Source organism: Mesoplodon densirostris, chromosome 19, assembly GCF_025265405.1.
Source record: "Mesoplodon densirostris isolate mMesDen1 chromosome 19, mMesDen1 primary haplotype, whole genome shotgun sequence".
Lineage (NCBI taxonomy): Eukaryota > Metazoa > Chordata > Mammalia > Artiodactyla > Ziphiidae > Mesoplodon > Mesoplodon densirostris.
This window is the reverse complement of record NC_082679.1, coordinates 14,905,638-14,925,991: the sequence shown is the minus strand read 5'-3', so window position 1 is coordinate 14,925,991 and position 20,354 is coordinate 14,905,638. Positions and strand designations below refer to the sequence as shown.

The window sequence follows — 20,354 nt, the reverse complement described above, 5'->3', positions numbered from 1 at the left end:
CACCCCCACCTCCCATTCCACCCATCTAGGTCATCACAAGCAACGAGCTCATTGTTTGGATCTTGATTCTAACAAACCATAAAAAAATATTTATGGGCAATGGGGAAAACATGAACACTAACTGGCTATTTTATGACATTAAGAGAGTACTGAGTTCTTTTTTTCTTTTTAATAGCAATGACATTGTGGTTTTGTTTTTAAAATAAAAAGTCCTTATATTTTAGAAACACCCACTAAAATACTTGTGAATGAAATTATATATCTGGAATTTACTTCAAAATAATCCATGCTTTTTTGGGTCGGGGGAGAGAGCAGTAGAACCAGATGAAACATGTTTAGCCTTAAACTGATATTTGTTGAAGCTGAGTGATGGGTAGAGTACGCAGGGGTGCCCGACACTGTACTTTTAGCTTTGCATATGTTTGAATTTTTCCATAATAAGAAGTAAAAAAGAAAGACTTGAAGGATAGATTCCAAATATGAACTATGATTCATTCCAAAGGAGGGTTTCTGAGTAATTTTTATTTTCTTCCTTGTTTGTTTCCTTTTGTATTTTCTAAATCATTCCAACAAACATGTACTACTTTGACGTCATAAAACTAGGAAATAATAGCTTCCTGAAATTTAAAACAAGGGCATGTTATGGTTAAAAAGAGAAATTCTCAATAAATTCAGAGAAAAAAGAATATTTAACAGTATAAAGACAGACTCTAAGACTTTTTTTTGAAAATTTGGGTAATGGAGAAAAAAGTAAGAAAGGGGAAAAATGAGGAAATAGGCCAATTTTATTATTACTCAAGGTTGTGATTTGGGTAGAATTTATGTCAAAAGCATTAAAATAAACTAAAAGTAGGCCACTTCTAGAAATTTGCTCCAAAGATAAACCATAGAAACAATATACACAGTTATCAACAAAACACTGGGGAAAAAACCACCAACGCCCACCTGTAGGAGACTGGCTGAATAAAGCAGTATACCCACACAACATAAAATGAAGCTATTAAAAAGAATGAGGAGGATCTCTATAGGCTGCTTATGCAGTTATCTCTGGGATACATTAAATATGTGAGGAAAAAAAAGGAAAGTGCAGAACAGTATACAAGGAATGCTCTTTTTTGATTAAGAATGAAGATGATAAAAAATACATACATATACACACAAACACATACACATACACATAAACATATATATATCATTTGAAAGAAAAATAGAAGAATAAACCAAAGAGAAGCACAGGTAGTTATCTACAGAGGGAAGAAAAACAAGGTGGAAGAGACAGGAATGGATGCTAGACTTCTCTAAATTCACCTTGTTCTACAGTTTTGATTTTAGAAATATGTAAATATCTTATTTAATTTTAAAACAAAATTAAATCAAAGTGGTGGGAAAACAATCCCTAAAAGTAGAAAGCAAGGTAAAACAAATGAGCCTGTGTCTCTCAAGTTGATGACTTAACTATATGAAAGGTGTTGTTATAGGTGACTTTAAAAACACAGTAATTTGATTATAGATCCTTAGTGGGTTATATCCCATTGAACTCCAAGAAGTCTTGGTTGTTTTCTATATTCATAAGATTAGTAAAAATGTTGGTATTGTTATTTTGAAACTCTTTCTCTCAATCCAAAAGGAAGCAGAAAATATGGAAAAAGAAATAAAGAAGAGATGGAACAAATATAAATGGAAAGATGACGGATTTGACCCAAAGTATACCAATAATCACACTAAATATATATGGTAAAAACACTCCAATTAAAAGACAGATATTGTTAAACTGGATAAAAACACAAGATCCAACTAAATGTTGCCTACAAGGAATGTACTTTATCAGAACACAAATAGGTTAAAAGTAAAAGTATAGAAAAAGATATACCATGCTAACACTAATGAAAAGAAAGCTGAAGTGGCTATATTAAATATCAGATAAAGTAAATGTTCAGAGCAAAGAATATTACAAGACCACTTCATAATGATAAAGGAGTCAATTCAACATTAGGACATATAATCTGAAACATTTATGTACCTAATAACAGAGCTTCAAAATAAATGAAGCAGAAACTGATAGAAACTACTGTACAAAGAGAAAGAGGTAAATCCAACAAATTCAATATGGGTACAGAAGATTTAAACACTACCAATCCATCTGACCCAGCAGATATGTATAGAACATTCCACCCAACAGTGGCAGAATACAGTCTTTTCAAGTGCACACCAAACATGTACTCGGATAGACCACACATTCTGGGTCATAAAATAAATCTTAATAAATTTAAAAGAATTCAAGTCATACAAAGTATATTCTCTGAATAAAATGGAATGAAAATAGAAATCAGTAGCAGAAAGACCTCTGGAAGATCCTTAAAATGTTTGAAAAGTAAATAACATGTTACTAAATAACCCATAAGACAAAGAAGAAATATAAAGGCAAATTAGGAGGGATTTTGAACTGAAGGCAGAATAACTGAAATAAGATTGGCAAGTGAAAACTTTTAAGCTGGGCATACGATAGTACAGAGGTACACTTTTCTGTGTACCTCTGAAAATTAACAAACATTTTAAAAAGTTAAAAAAACAGAATGCTGGGCCTCCCTGGTGGCGCAGTGGTTAAGAGTCCGCCTGCCGATGCAGGGGATACGGGTTCGTGCCCCGGTCTGGGAGGATCCCATATGCCGCGGAGTGGCTGGGCCCGTGAGCCATGGTTGCTGAGCCTGCGCATCCGGAGCCTGTGCTCCGCAACGGGAGAGGCCACAACAGTGAGAGGCCCGCATACCGCAAAAAGAAAAAAAAAAAAAAAAAAAAAATCAGAATGCTGCTATGTCAGAAATAACACAAAAGAGCTCCTCCTTTTTAAATTTATGGATCTCAAATCCATTCTTCCTTAATTTAACCGCTATTGGGAAGCATCTATCACAATTAACTGCACATATTCCTTGCTCTCAATCTACAGAAAATTGCCTTGCCCCTCCATCATTTGTGAAGGCTTACCTAGGAAATTTCAAAAAGAAGCAAAGATTCGGGACTTCCCTGGTGTCAGAGTGGTTAAGAATCCGCCTGCCAATGCAGGGGACACGGGTTCGAGCCCTGGTCCGGGAAGATCCCACATGCCGCAGAGCAACTAAGCCCGTGCGCCACAGCTACTGAGCCTGCACTCTAGAGCCCGCGAGCCACAACTACTGAAGCCTGCGCGCCTAGAGCCCTGCTCCGCAACGAGAGGCCACCGCAGTGAGAAGCCCGTACACTGCAAGGAAGAACAGCCCCCACTCGCCGCAACTAGAGGAAGCCCGTGCACAGCAACGAGGACCCAACGCAGCCAAAAATAAAGAAAGAAACAAACCCCTCCCCCTAAAAACCCCAAAGATTCCTATATCCTGAAAAAACAAAGGCATTTCACGAAACAAAGAGAAAACATCTACGCACCTTGGAGCTTGCTTCTGATTGTATAACAGCCATTCTTTCTTCCTCTGGGCGCTATTCTCAGGGAAAGAAAAAAGAATCATGAGATACGGGGCCTTTCTTAGGGTATACTCTAAATTAGAATGCCACCAATCTACCCCTCATTTAACATAGAGGAAAGTCAAAAGGAGACTAGAACAGTTCTGCACTTTCTGTATGAGAAAGAAGGGCCAAGTTCACAGCCATCTTGGGCTAGAATTTGCTTCTCAATTCAAAGCTGTCTGCTGGAGATGGAGTCCTGAAGGGGAGTGCTACAGGTTCTCAAGTGTATGGCTGACTCCTCTAGCACACTCTCTGGAAGTATTCCCACTCCTGGAATCCCATTACATTTCCAAGTGACCTGTCTTGAAGGTGCTATCGGCTCTAAAATTCTCATCTCAAGTCCAGATCTGAGCCTTAGAAATAACTAATACTCTTCATTCAGGGGTTCAAATTTCTGACTTCTTCCTTCCTGTCACTTCTCTGCATCCAAAACCCTTAAGGCTATAAGGTGAGAGAGCACCAGCAAGCAGCAGGGAAGCTACATCTACAATCCCAGGGCAAACTAAGGATGGATATGAAAAATGAAGCACTACAGGCAATGTGTGAAATGGGGGGTGGGAGGTAGGGTGTGGTAATCACTGTGGTCAAAAGAGACATAAGTCAAGTCCTCAGAGGACAAAGCCACAAGGGATTCTTAATCCATAGGCTGGCTCAGCCACAGAATGAACCCCAGAAATTACCAAAATGCAATTTTACCTCTGTACCCCACTAAACTCCCATAAGATCACAGACTATAAAATATATGACTCACAAAGTCACACACAATCACATTTCCACAGTCACACAGCCAGAGTCACAATCACCAAGTTAATGCTACACTGTCTGACCACCTAGTCTTAAAACCCAATCATACACAGAGCATACACACAATCACTCAAGCATATACAAGCACCCTGTTGGGGACACACACAGCCCAAAATAACCTTTCACAACAGCACTTTTACTCTCTTCATACAGTCATGAAAACGGCACACAGTCATCCAATCAGATAGTCAGAAAAACACAACCAAGTACCAGGTCAAGGAAACAAGCAATCACAAACATCGTGTCACAGAAACACTGTCCTAACACTTCGAAGTCACAGGCAAACCCTAGTAACACACATACAAAACCTCAAAGTAACACAAGCACTTCCAAACACCCTGTCACAACAACACTGTCGCACACCTCAGAGTCATAAGCACGCAGTCCACAGGCAATTACACTGTCACATAAGCACATTTCCAGTCAAGTAAGCACGCGGTCACAAAGTCAAAGCAGTACTATCACAGCTTCAGAGTCAAAACAACTCACACTCACACAAACGCTTACACATAAAACCACAGTAGCACACGACCATTCGCCCATACAGCCATCAATACCAGGCTGGCTGTCACACACACACACACACACACACACACACACACAAAACACCAGGAGACACGGCCACCCACGTAATTCCAGTGACGCTTCCTCCGACCGTTTCCACCCTGGCATTCCGGACATACTCACCTCGACAGAGGGTGCAGTTCAGGGTCCAGGACTTGGTGCCCGGGATCCCAGCCCGGTTTCGGGTTCACCCGCCCTGCGGGAGCCAGGCCAAACTCCTCCACAGACGCAGCCCTCTCCCCACGCGAGGTCCCCAAGTCGCGCGAACAAACGGAAATGAAGCCGCGTTCGGGACGCGGTGGCTCTGGGAAATGTAGTCCAACTCCGGGCAGGCTGTGGCTGGCCAGCGAGAACGTTAGGAGACCCAGCCCACAAACTCTCCGCTGGGTTCGAGGACCGGGCTGCTAGAACTAACTCGCCCCAACTGCCGCGCCCCGGAGATTTCTGGGAGAGCCCGCCTGCGCTCAGTGCGCAGGCGTGGGGCGCGCTCGCCTCGGGCAGTTGGTCCATGAGACCGCGGCGAGTGTTGAGTGTGCTCGGGGTCTTATACACGTCAGGAGAAAGTGGGACCCGCCGGTGGGGCAGGTGCAGGGGACCAGCCTGAGCGTCAGACTGGCATGAGACCCTCTGTGTGCCTTGTCAGGCCCTTTGGTGCTTGTGAATATTTGTGAGACAACGCGAGATATTTTCGGGTGGACTGGGGTCCCTCAGTGGCCGAGTGTATGGTTATTTCTAACTGTGCGTGATTCTACGTGCTGTCGGGTGTGAGGTTATTGGTACTTGAAGCTGCACGGTAATAGCATTTTATAACTGTGTGGGATTGTCTGACATATTAAGGGACCTCTACTTTGGTAGTTTGTTTTGTGCCATAATTGAGTGTGGTTGTGTGACTGGTGATGATTTGTGTCAATATAAAGGTACTTTTCTTGTGCCTATATCTTCAGAATGTCTGTTAGGAGTTTGACTAGCAAAAGAGCATATATGTGACTGTGAAAAACGATGGATGGTCTAATTATTTCTTCCTTGAACACTAATTTGATGATCTGGAAAAGGTTATTCATTTGGCAGATAATTTAGACATGATTTTTCTATTGGATCAAATAAATGTATTATGGGGAAGAATGTAAAATCAACATAGTTGGGTTTTGTTTGTTTTATTTTTTAAGAAAGATAATTTCAAAGGTAGCCCTAGGGTAACCGCTTTTTCCTCTGCCACAGCCCTTCAAAGTAGACATTCTTTCTTTTCTAATATTAAGGGGACATTATTGGGTAAGTTTGAGAGGCCATCCAACTAGTAAAACAGTAAAATAACTTTATGCATAAGAAGAGTGAATTTCACTAGAGTCCAGCATTAGTCAGATTTCCTGAATTCTAGGTCAAACCCTTGTCCCCATTTTCTTTTGAACATACCTTGGCTCACAGAGAGCAAAGAACTTAGGGCTGTAGGTCTGTTGGCAAGCCTGGACTTGTCTTCGCTTGCGTCAAGACCTCATGGCCTTTTTAAAAAAAATAATCACAAACTTGTGAATTACCATGCACAAAGGAGATGGAGCTGTCATTTTACCAATCCTTCGGAGGGGAAAGCTAATAAAGCTTGTCTGATTTTCAGGACCATTTACCAAATACTTTGATCTCTTCCAAATAATGTGAATGGAGTAGCAAGTTTGGTGACCAAGATTGCTGAATGAATGAACCTGTGTGCTTGATCCAGTATAGCTATGTGAAATAAACATGGTCAAATTGCACTGACTTAGAGGGAGTCGAAGTGTTAAAGCGGAGCAAAAATTTTGTCAAAGTATACATGGGAGACGTAGATTGGTTTTTTTTTTTTTTTTTAAAGAGATACACATTCTGGTTTCAAATTGGACAGCATGCATTGATCTCAAGCTACCTCTGTTTGAATCTGGGTTATCTCTTTTGGCTTTTGAGTAGTTGTGATGATTTCTTGCAAGAGAAAGGAGGCTATTGTTTAAAGTAAAAAACAGGAATTATTAACCTGAGATGAATCGGTTCCATGTGGATGGGCTTCTTATTGTATATTAAACTTGTGACATTTTGTATGTATAGATAAATGTGATTTTTCTTTTTCAGAGAAAGTATAGGCAGCTTTATCAGATTGACAGAGGTACTTTGACCCAAAAAAGTGAAGACCTTTAGAAATACAGACTGCAGGAGCTGAGGAGGACTTTTTTTTTTAGCATACCATGTAATATACTTAATATAAAAAATAGTATATATTTTTTTGGAAGGATATGGCTCCTGTCAATGGTAACCTTTGAGGCTAGAAGAGGGGACTTACAGTAAAGGGGAATAAGTGACAAAGAGGACTTTAAGCATTACTGATAATCTATTTTTTCCTTACAAGGAAAACATATTACTCATGTATTTAAATTTTAATTTTAAAATTCAAAAGAAAATGGAGATGTTGAAGATTTTGGAGCAAGAAAGTGAGCCAAGAAACCTAAACTCTGTGGAAGCAGACAAAATCCAGAAAAACATGCAGAAGACTGCAGAGAGGAAGGAAACAGACAAAATCCAGAAAAACATGCAGAAGACTGCAGAGAGGAAGGAAACTCAGGCAATACTTTTTCATAGGCCCCAGGTGCCTTGTTGTTTATCAGCTGGCAGTTTCAAATTTATGTTATGGCCTATTTTGGCCTTGTAGACCCTTAAGGATTAGTTACTGCTTCAACCCAGCAACTAGAGCCCTGTGGTAGTGGTTACCCATGAACAGCACTGGTGAGTATATTCTTTTTCCTGGCATTGGATCATTTTCTTTGAGAATCTTTATCAATACTGGCCAGTGATTTTGACCTTCTGCCAATAGATTGGGGTTTATACCAGCACATATGAGTCAGACATTTAATCAGTGATCTCAGGAAAGTATTTAAGGTACTCTAGTATTTTTATAATTATTTTTCACTAAGTTTTTATTTAAAAAAATTTTAAGCTATAGGAAAAGCAAGAGAATATTATAATGATGTGCACTCTATATCCTTTACATACATTCACCAGTTTTTAACATTTTTCACCATTTTCTTAATCTCTGTCTACACCTATTTACATATTTTTGTTTGTTTTTTGCTCTATTTATGAGTAAGTGTAACATTATGAGTATTCAGTATCAAGAAAACACGTAAGAAATTTAACATTGATTCATAATATCTAATATATAATCTGTATTTAAATTGCCCCTGTTGTTTCCCTGATATCCTATATGTGCATTTTAAAAAAATTGATACAGGGACTTCCTGGTGGCGCAGTGGTTAAGAATCTGCCTGCCAATGCAGCGGATGTGGGTTCGAGCTCTGGTCCAGGAAGATCCCACATGCCACGGAGCAACTAAGCCCCTGTGCCACAACTACTGAGCCTGCGCTCTAGAGCCCGTGAGCCACAACTACTGAGCCCACACGCTGCAACTACTGAAGCCCGTGCGCCTAGAGCCCGTGCTCTGCAACAAAAGAACCGACCACAGTGAGAAGCCCGCGCACCGCAACAAAGAGTAGCCCTCGCTCGCCACAACTAGAGAAAGCCCGCGTGCGGCAACAATGACCCAACACAGTCAAAAATTAAATAAATAAATTTATTTTAAAAATTGATACACAATCCATATCAAGGTCACATATTGCATTGGATGGGCCCTTTTTTTAAAAAACAATAAATATTTATATTTCACAGTTCTGGAGGCTGGGAACTCCAAGATCAAGGTACAGGCAGATTTGGTTCCTGGTGAGAGCCCTTCCTGGGTAACCATCTTGCTGTTTTCTCACATGGTGGAGAGAGGTCATATCTTTTTAATGTAGAGCAGTATTCCCCTTACCTGTTCTGTGTTTCACAATGACATTTTAAAGAGTCGAAGAATCTAGAACGTTTGTCTTGTACAGTGCCTAACATTCTGGATTTGTTTGTTTTGTCATGATTAGGTTAAGTTTAAATATATTTGACAAGAATACTAGACTAGGGGTGGGGCTTCCCTGGTGGCACAGTGGTTGAGAGTCCGCTTGCCGATGCAGGGGACACGGGTTCGTGACCCGGTCCGGGAAGATCCCACATGCCGCGGAGCGGCTAGGCCCGTGAGCCATGGCCGCTGGGCCTGCGCGTCCGGAGCCTGTGCTCCACAACGGGAGAGGCCACAACAGTGAGAGGCCCGCGTACCGCAAAAAAAAAAAAAAAAAAGAATACTAGGGGTGGTGCTGTATACTTCCTATTGTATCACATCAAGAAGCACATAATTTAAGTTTGATCCATTACTGGTAATACTAAAGTTGATCACTTTGATTCGAGTAGTGTGTGTACCTGATTTCTCCATAATGAAAGTTGCTTTTTTTCTTTGTAAATCAAGAAGTAATCTGACAGGAATATTTTGAGACTATTTCACATATAACATTTTGCCTAATGTTTTTAGCATCCGTTGATGATCCTTGCCTAAATAAGTTACACAATTAGGGCTTGCAGTGGTGATTTTTAATTTTATCATTCTCTTATATAAAAGCTGTGCCTTTCCCCCCTTTTCTTCTCTATGTCTGGTTTTTCTCTTTTGAGTATCTCTGACTGATGGATTTTTTTTTGTCATTTGAAGAATTTTAGTACAAGGAACAAAGTATTTTAGTCCATTTATTACTATCATTCTTCGTGTTGCTCAAATTGTCCAAATTTGGCATCTCAAGCTGGCTCCTGTAATCCCCATTTGTCTTTGAGCAATTCCTTACTTTTTGACACAGGTATTCAAGACTTATATTGTACATTCTCTGTCCCAGGCCTGGAGTTAGGCACTTTCTGAGGAGATTTTTTGAGATGATCTTTTCAAATATATATCCTTAACAAAGATATAGTTATTTGTGGTACACATGCAATGGAATGTTATGCATCCAATAAACTTGGATTTATAAAGATAATAAATTTTAAGTTAACAAGAATGAATCTTAAATATTTAATTCAGTATTATATTGGTGATATCTACCCATGTTCATTATTAATGTGCTATATAATATATGTGAATGGCTGGATAGATAGTCCTATTCTATTGTTTAGATTTACCACAATTTATTTAAATAATTCCCTATGATGAACATTATGTTGCCATTTTCTTCAACATAATAAATGATACTCCCATCAGCAATCTTGTATTCACTTATGGGCACCTGTCAGATTGTTACTTCTGAGAAATCAATAAAAATGAAGAGTTAGGTTAAAGATGAGGATATTTATCAAGCATTATAATATAAAAGGTATTAGGTACTTAAGAAAGATACAAAGATAAAAAGTTGTTTTTTGCCTAGCAAAGAAGATAAAAGCTGTACTGAAGTAATTCTAAGAGTATATAAAAGTCATTTCCAAGTTACAAATACATGCTCTGGAAGTTCAGAGGAGGGATATATTCTTCCCACAGGGACTACTGTTATCTCATGTACAAAATATAAAGGACTCAAAGAATCTCTTGATATTAATGGATTTTGTGAGGTCAGCTTTACTTGCAGTTTTTCTTTTGATGACCTTATTAAATCAAAACTGAAGATAGTTGAATAAGGCAACTTGATAGCTGTTTGGGATAGTTTGGTCCAATTGGGCTGGTTCAGAAGTAAAGTTAAATAGACTAGCACTATTTTAGGTACCTAAAGGTTTAAATAGCTTCCAGTAATTATGTTTTAGGCAGGAATTGAACACACAACTGTATATTTCACAAACAAAAAACTAATTCAAATTTCAAGAACTCACAATAAACTCTAATTAGGAAAAATATAGGAATAGTTTAAAAATTATCCGGAGTATTTCTTTTTTATTATTTGAAAACAGCTTCTATTTAGCCAAGTATAAAAATGTTAGAAAAATATACATGTTCTTGAGCATAATAAATGGTCATTATTGAAAACTTTAGAAATAAACTTAAGAAAAAAACTTAATCACTGATAATCTCATAGCCAAGAGATAACCACATTCTAGGTTTATCTTACCAAATGCCATTTATATATTTAAATAGTCACAGAAAATGATGTCATATACTATATACTGTTTAATAATCTGCCTTTTCCGTGTTTTGAAACATAAAATATTGCATTGAAATTCATATAACTTTCAAATGTTCATAATATTTAAAAACAGACCATTAGTGTTTTGAAGTAATGATGGAATACATTCTGAGTATGACTGAGTTGTTAATATGGTATATGTTTTATTGTGACATGTATATTAAAGATTACATGGAATCTGTTGAGCATCGTAATTTCTTTTAATCATTCTACACTTGTCAGAATGCTGGAACATATCTGAATAGTTCCTCATTCATGATGGCCATCTCCTGGATCTTGATCCTGGCTTTGGGTGATTAGGAATTTGTCATTGCAGGAGCTAGTGACCTTCTAGACTTCTCCTAAGAGGAGTAGAGATCATTGAACTCTATGCTGGAAAACTAGAGGGATCTCATCTGGCTAGAGAAGGACATCTTCCCAAAATTTTAAATCTACCATCTGGAGCTTGTGTGTCCCTTTTTGTTTTTTCCAAGTGCTTGCCTGAATTTTTGGTCCATGTTCTCAGAAAATAAGAGTTTTGCAGAGTTGTGCAAAGACAACTCTGCCCATAGCTGTATTTTCCCATCATTCACACTTTTCTCTAGGTCTTCCTAGGATGGCCTTGCTTTCCTGATAACCATGGAAATGGGGCTCAGTTATTGAACAGCCAGAGCCTGGCCTGTTCCTTATCTTTTGCTATATGTAAGATGGTTAGATTCTAATCTCATTATAATGTCCTTATTGAATCATGAGATAAACGTAGTTGAAGGACAAGCGACAAGAGCCTAGGTGAGTGAGGAGAAATCGCACAAGGTGAAATCATTGCCTAATAAAGTTCAGTTTTTCAGTTAACAGGAATTATTACAATGTTATTTGAAAAGTTGCCTTAGAAGCTACAGTACAATGGGGGAAATTAAAATTAAGTCCACTTCAGTATGACCTAGCAAAAGAATTTAATTTTCATTCCCTCTGTTAACTGGTAGCTTTCAAAGACAGTTTCTATTAAATTTGGGTATATATAAAAGAATATTTATTAAACATATTTAAGGTGTAATGACTCACAATACAGCAAAACCTGTGTACCAACTACCTATTTTAAGAAAGAGGATATTACTACTAACTTTGAAGACTCCTACATATCTACTCCCTTTCCTCTCCCCACAACCATAATAGTTATCCTGAATTTTGTTTTCATAATTCTGTTGCTTTTCTTTTTTTTTTTCTTTTTGCGGTATGTGGGCCTCTCACTGTTGTGGCCTCTCCCGTTGCGGAGCACAGGCTCCGGATGCGCAGGCCCAGCGGCCATGGCTCACGGGCCCAGCCGCTCCGCGGCATATGGGATCCTCCCAGACCGGGGCACGAACCCGCATCCCCTGCATCGGCAGGCGGACTCTTAACCACTGCGCCACCAGGGAGGCCCTGTTGCTTTTCTTTATAGTTTGAACCACGTACTCCAAAACTGTTGTTTATCTATGCATATATTCTAGTTTTATATAAATATTTAATATTCTATGATTTGCTTTTTAAAAATACTTATTTATTTTGGCTGCTAAGTGTCTTAGTTGTGGCACACTGGATCTTCATTGCGGTATGCAGGATCTTTAGTTGGGGCATGCAGGCTCTTAGTTGCAGCATGCGGGCTTCTTATTTGTGGCAGGGGGACTTCTTAGTTGTGGCATGCAGGCTCTTAGTTGCAGCATGTGAACTCGTAGTTGCGGCATGTGGACTCTTAGTTGCGGCATGTGGGATCTAGTTCCCCGACCAGGGATTGAAACTGGGCCCCCTGCATTGGGAGCATGGAGTCTTACCCATTGGACCACCAGGGAAGTCCCTATGACTTGCTTTTTTTGTCAACATATTAGTGTGAGATTTAGCCATATAGCTATAATTCATTTTCACTACTGTATAGTATTCTATTGCATGAGTATATCATGTTTTAAAATCCATTTTCTATAAATAGCAATGTAGATTGTTTCAAAATTTGATATTACAGTGCTGCTATAAACATTCTTGTACATGTTTACTGATGGATATACAGAGGTTGCTCTAGCGCAGAGGTTTGCAAACTTTTTCCATATAAAGACATATAGGAAATACTTTAGACTTTGCAGGCCCAATGGCCTCTGTTACAACTCATCAGATCTGCCATTGTAGCATGACAGCAGCCATGGACAATATGTAAAAGAATGAGTGTGGCTGTGTTCCGATAAAACTTTATTTACGAAAACAGGCAGTGGCAGGATTTAGCCAGTAGGCCATAGTTTGCCAGCCTCTATTCTAGGATATATATTATGAGTGTGGTATCACTAAACATAGGGTATTTGGAGCATGCAAATATCTTTAGCTTTACTAGACAATGTGCAATATTTTCCAAAGGAGATTTTTCAATTTTTATTCTTTACTAACATTTGAAATTCTGAAAATTTTAAGTTTAGGCCGATCTGGTATATGGATATGAAATGAAATCTCATTTTGGTTTTAATTTGCATTTCCCTGATTAAGGTTAAGTTTTTTTTGTTTTGAAACCTATGTTTATTGGCCATTTGTCTAACATGAAATGCCTCTTAAAGTTCTGTGCTCATTTTTTTCTTGGGTTGTCATTATTAATTATAGAACTTTATAAAAAATATTTTGGATGTTTTTGTGTTAGTCATATGTGTTGAAAATATCTTCTCCCAGTTTATAGCTTGTCTTTTCATTCTCTAGGGAATCTTTTAATAAATAGAAGTTCTCTGTTCAATGTCAGATTTATTAAATTTTTTTAAAGACTTGTTCATTTTTGTGTTTTAAGAAATCATTATCTTACATAAATTTAGTCATAAATTTAGTCTCCTACATTATCTTCGTAAGGGTTTATAGTTTTGCCTTCCACATTTTTGGTTGTTATAAAATCTTTTGGGGGATTTTCCTCGTGGCACAGTGGTTAAGAATCAGCCTGCCAATGCAGGCGACATGGGTTCAAACCCTGGTCCGGGAAGATCCCACATGCCACGGAGCAACTAAGCCCTGTGCTCTAGAGCTCATGAGTGACAACTACTGAGCCCCACGTGCCACAACTATTGAAGCCCACATGCCTAGAGCCTGTGCTCCGCAACAAAGACAAGCCACCACTATGAGAAGCCCACGCACCGCAATGAAGAGTAGCCCCTGCTGGCCGCAACTAGAGAAAGCCCATGCGCAGCGATGAAGACCAATGCAGCCAAAAATAAATAAATAATGCTTTAAAAAAATCTTTTGGAATCAATCTCTTTCTGTAAAATAAAGGAGTGCAATTTATGTGTGCATGTGCAGCAAATGTCCCAGAATATGAAAAAGCTATCTTTTCCCCTATTATTGACGGTCATAAATTATGTTATATGTATGTATATCTTTATTCAATCTGTTGATCAAGTTATTATTCCCTGTAATGTATACATGCTCTTGATTAACATAGTTTTTAAATAATTCTTGGTATATGATAACACAAAGACCTATTTGGGACCTTATTAATCTTCTCCAGTATATTGCTTTTTCTATTTCCTTTATTTTTTATTCTTTATTATTTCCTTGCTTTTACATTCTTTTGGTTTATTCTGCCATTTTTTCTCATATTTTCAGTTGGATAATTACAGAATTAACTTTTATGCTTTTTTCTTTTTAAAAAAATTTTTTTAGTTGATTTACTGTTGTGTTACTTCTGCTGTACAGTAGTGATTCAACTATATTTATACTTTTTCATATTCTTTTCTATTAAGGTTTATTAAAGGATATTTTTGTTTGTTTTTTGGCTATGCTGTGTGGCTTGTGGGATGTTAGTTCCCTGACCAGGGATCGAACCTATGCCCCCTGCAGTGGAAGCAGAGTCCTAACCACTGGACCACCAGGAAATTCCCTATTACAGGATATTGAATATAGTTCCCTTTGCTATACAGTAGGACCACGTTGTTTATCCGTTTTATATATAATGGTTTGCATCTGCTAATCCCAAACTCCCACTCCATTGCTCCTCCACCCCTCCTCCATGTTGGCAACCACAAGTCTGTTCTCTGTATCTGTGAGTCTGTTTCTGTTTCATATCTCATTTGTGTCATATTTTAGATTCCACATATAAGTGATATCATATGGCATGATATCTTGTCTTTCTCTTTCTGACTTACTTCAGTTAGTATGATAATCTCTAGGTCCATCCATGTTGCTGAAAATGGCATTATGTCATCTCTTTTTATGGCTGAGTAGTATTCCATATGTACCACATCTTCTTTATCCATTTGGCTGCTGATGGACATTTAGGTTGCTTCCATGTCTTGACTATTGTAAATAGTGCTGCTACGAACACTGGGGTGCATGAATTAGTTTTCTCGGGATATACGCCAAGGAGTGGGATTGCTGTATCATATGGTAACTCTACTTCAAGTCATTCTTCCATCATAAACAAGTCTTAGAAATATAATTTCTAAGCTCTGGAATTATAATTAACCTAGAAAAGGTAAATCAGACATTCTGGATAAGTGGTATTCCTTTGCATTCTTTTAATTGTATGTTAGATGTTATTTATATTTTACTTAGAGTATTTATATCTATTATCATTTACAGCAATTATATATTATTATCTGCTCTTGTTTGATTTTGAAACTAGGGCTATGGTACTAGCCTCACAGAATGAGCTTCAAAAATTTTATTAGGGGAGGGGTTTTGAAAAATTTCAAGTGTATACTAATTGTTCTAGATTTCTCATAAAACACAAACTACTAGGGAGGTGGTCTAGTGGTTAGGATTCAGCACTTTCACTGCCATGGCCTGGGTTCAATTCCTGATTGGGGAACTGAGATCCCGCAAGCCACGCAACATGGCTAAAAATAAAAATAAAAACAAAACCCTACAAACTACTAAATCTCAACTAAGATAAAGCAGATATCCCAAATAACCAGATAACCATAAAGAAATTGAATTTATACTGTAAACCTCCCCAAAAAGAAATGCTGGGGCCCAGGTGTCTCCACTGGCAGTTTATTACAAACATTTGAAGAATGAACACAGATTTTACACAACTTCTTCCAGAAAACAGAAGAAACACTTCCCAACTCATTTTATGAGACCAGCACTACACTGATCCCCAAGTGAGACAAAGACGTGGGGGAAAAAAAACCCTCATAATTTTAGACACAAAAATCCTCAACAAAATGTTAGCAAATCAAATCCAACAAGGAAATTATACAACATACTGAGTGGGATTTATTACAGGTATACAAGACAGATTTGACATTTAAAAAAATCAATGTAATCCACCATATCAACATGTTGAAGAAGAAAAATCCTATGATCAACTGCTTCAGAAAAATTTCAATTGCTGCAGAAAGAGCATTTGATAATATCCAACATCCATTCATGATTTAAAAAAAAAAAAAAACCTCAAGAAGTTAGGAACAGAGGGAAACAACTTCAATTTAAAAAAGAGCACCGGGAGGGTGGAGTCAAAATGGCTACTAGGACACGGAATTCACGCTTCCTCACAACTAGGGCACCTACCAGGCACCAGTGGGGGACCATGGCACCTAAAAGTATGGGAGAAACCCCCAACAACTGGGTAGGACGTGGGGCACAAGGGGAGAGAAGCGGGAGGAGAAGTGGAGGTGGGATGGGACTGGAGCCCCTGAAGGATGGCTGGGTGAGGGGAAGGGATCCCATGCCCGAAGGGGGAAATTGGGGAACCACTGGGAGGGCAGAGGATCAAAAGGGAGCATGGCCAGCTTTCCCCTGCCCACTTGGGCCCCCCAGAACCTGCTGAGATCCAGGGCCTGATCCTCTGCCCACCTAGGCCCCCTCCAGCCACGTGGGTCCTGAGGGAGTGGGAGGGAGGGATGGGGGAGCAAAAGTAAAGGCCGGACCTCTGGGATCAGCACCCCTGAGGGGTGGCTAGGAGAGGCACGGAGTTCCTACACCCAGCGGGACCCACTCACAGTTAGGGGTCCAGTGGCGGCAGGGGAGACCCTGTGGGAGACACTGGGGAGGGGTGCAAAGGAACAGAAGGGAACAGGGCCAGTACTTTCCCTGTCCACTTAGGCACCAGGGAGACTGTGGGCTCCCAGGCCTAATCCTCTGCCCTCGGAGCCTCTCCTGCCATGCAGAACCAAAGCCCTGTCCTTACACCCCAACCCAGCACCCTACCTCTACACTCGGAGACCCCCTCCAACGAGCTGGGCCTAAACCCCACGCACACTCCATCACTCAGGGCTCTACCTCCAAACTCCAAAACCCCACACTGCAGAGACCCTCCTTTAAATGTGCTGCCTCTCCCCTTCCGTGCAGGTCTTAAGCAGAGGCCATGCCCCACACTTGAACTCTGCCCTACCACTCCCTGCCTCGCACTCAAACGTCACGCCCCCACCCGCCTAGGTCCCCCCACCCTAAACTCCGCCCTTGCCTAAGTTCCACCCCTTCCTGAACTCTGCCCATTAAACGCACCAACCTTCGAAGTATAGGAGTCCCAGAAGAAGAAGAGAAAAAGAAAGGGTCTGAGAAAATATTTGAAGAGATTATAGTAGAAAACTTCCCTAACATGGGAAAGGAAATACTCAGTGAAGTCCAGGAAGCACAGAGTACCATACAGGATAAACCCAAAGAGAAACACATCAAGGCACATATTAATCAAACTATCAGACATGAAATACAAAGAAAAAATATTAAAAGCAGCAAGGGAAACAACATACAAGGGAATCCCCATAAGGTTAACAGCTGATTTTTCAGCAAATCTCTGCAAGCCAGAAGGGAGTGGGAGGACATATTTAAAGTGATGAAAGGGAAAAACCTACAACCAAGATTACTCTACCCAGCAAGGATTTTCTTTAAAGATAAGCAAAAGTTAAGAGAATTCAACACTGCCAAACCAGCTTTACAACAAATGCTAAAGGAACTCCTCTAGGCAGGAAACACAAGAGAAGGAAAAGACCTACAATAACAAACAAAACAATTAAGAAAACAGTAATAGAAACAAATACTGACAACTACCTTAAATGTAAATGGATTAAATGCTCCAACCAAAAGACATAGACTGGCTGAATGGATGCAAAAACAAGACCTGTATGTATGCTGTCTACAAGAGACCCACTTCGGACCTAGGGACACATACAGACTGAAAGAGGGGAGATGGAAAAAGATATTCCACACAAATGGAAATCAAAGAAAGCTGGAGTAGCAATTCTCGTATCAGACAAAATAGACTTCAAAATAAAGACTATTACAAGAGACAAAGAAGGACACTACATAATGATCAAGGGATCAACCAAGAAGAAGGTATAATGGGGCTTCCCTGGTGGCGCAGTGGTTGAGAGTCTGCCTGCCGATGCAGAGGAAATGGGTTCGTGCCCCGGTCCGGGAGGATCCCACGTGCCGTGGAGCGGCTGGGCCCGTGGGCCATGGCGGCCACAGCGGTGAGAGGCTCACGTACCACAAAGAGAAAAAAAAAAAGAAAGAAGAAGGTATAACAATTGTAAATATTTATGCATGCAACATAGGAGCATCGCAATATATAACACAAATGCTAACAGCCATAAAAGGAGAAATCAACAGTAACACAATGACAGTATGGGACTTTAACAGCCCACTTTCACCAATGGACATATCATCCAAAATGAAAATAAGGAAACACAAGCTTTAAATGACACATTAAAGATAGATCAGTGGATCAGGATAGAAAGCCCAGAGATAAACCCACGCACATATGGCCAACTTATCTTTGATAAAGGAGGCAGGAATGTACAGTGGAGAAAGGACAGCCTCTTCAATAAGTGGTGCTGGGAAAACTGGACAGGGACATGTAAAAGTTTGAGATTAGATCATTTCCTAACACCATACACAAAAATAAGCTCAAAATGGATTAAAGACTTAAATGTAAGGCCAGAAACTATCAAACTCTTAGAGGAAAACATAGGTAGAACACTCTATGACATAAATCACAGCAAGATCCTTTTGGACCCACCTCCTAGAGAAATGGAAATAAAAACACAGATAAACAAATGGGACCTAATGAAACTTCAAAGCTTTTGCACAGCAAAGGAAACCATAAACAAGACCAAAAGAGAACCCTCAGAATGGGAGAAAATATTTGCAAATGAAGCAACTGACAAAGGATTAATCTCCAAAATTTATAAACAGCTCATGCAGCTCAATAGCAAAAAAACAAACAACCCAATCCAAAAATAGGCAGAAGACTTAAATAGGCATTTCTCCAAAGAAGATATACAGACTGCCAACAAACACATGAAAGAATGCTCAACATCATTAATCATTAGAGAAATGCAAATCAAAACTACAATGAGATATCATCTCACACCAGTCAGAATGGCCATCATCAAGAAATCTAGAAACAATAAATGCTGGAGAGGGTGTGGAGAAAAGGGAACACTCTTGCACTGCTGGTGGGAATGTGAATTGGTACAGCCACTATGGAGAACAGTATGGAGGTTCCTTAAAAAACTAAAAATAGAACTACCATATGACCCAGCAATCCCACTACTAGGCATATACCCTGAGAAAACCATAATTCAAAAAGAGACATGTACCAAAATGTTCATTGCAGCTCTATTCACAATAGCCCGGAGCTGGAAACAACCTAAGTGTCCATCATCGGATGAATGGATAAAGAAGATGTGGCACATATATACAATGGAATATTACTCAGCCATAAAAAGAAACGAAACTGAGCTATTTGTAATGAGGTGGATAGACCTAGAGTCTGTCATACAGAGTGAAGTAAGTCAGAAAGAGAAAGACAAATACCGTATGCTGACACATATATATGGAATATAAGAAAAAAAATGTCATGAAGAACCTAGGGGTAAAACGGGAATAAAGACACAGACCTACTTGAGAATGGACTTGAGGATATGGGGAGGGGGAAGGGTAAGCTGTGACAAAGCGAAAGAGAGGCATGGACATATATACACTACCAAACGTAAGGTAGATAGATAGTGGGAAGTAGCCGCAGAGCACAGGGAGATCAGCTCGGTGCTTTGTGACCGCCTGGAGGGGTGGGATGGGGAGGGTGGGAGGGAGGGAGATGCATGAGGGAAGGGATGTGGGAACAGATGTATATGTATGACTGATTCACTTTGTTATAAAGCAGAAACTAATAAAAACAATAGAAAAAAAAAAGATTAAAAAAATAAAAAATAAAAAAATAAAAAAACAAAAAAAACCAAAAATGGGCAGAAGACCTAAATAGACATTTCTCCAAAGAAGATATACAGATTGCTGACAAACACATGAAAAAATGCTCAACATCATTAATTATTAGAGAAGAGCAAGTCAAAACTACAATGAGGTGTCACCTCACACTGGTCAGAATGGCCATCATCACAAAATCTACAAATAATAAGTGCCGGAGAGGGTGTGGAGAAAAGGAATCCTCTTGCACTGTTGGTGGGAATGTAAATTGATACAGCCACTATGGAGAACAGTATGGAGGTTCCTTAAAAAACTAAAAATAGAATGACCATATGACCCAGCAATCCC

General features: G+C 39.4%; 1 protein-coding gene across 3 annotated transcripts in view; it reads right to left on the bottom strand.

The window, feature by feature from the left end:
• The window catches only part of LOC132480559 (zinc finger protein 420), a 61,335-nt gene that overhangs the window by 23,041 nt on the left and 17,940 nt on the right, over positions 1-20,354 (bottom strand). For 2 of the 3 annotated variants that reach the window (XM_060084817.1, XM_060084818.1), the window contains exons 1-2: positions 4,984-5,244; positions 3,415-3,465 (exon numbers count right to left, since the gene is read on the bottom strand). The exons of the other annotated variant lie outside the window; for it this stretch is intronic. The gene's annotated coding sequence lies outside the window, so the exon portion shown is untranslated. Of the gene's footprint in view, positions 1-3,414; positions 3,466-4,983; positions 5,245-20,354 lie in introns of those variants that run through there. 3 annotated transcript variants of the gene reach the window in all.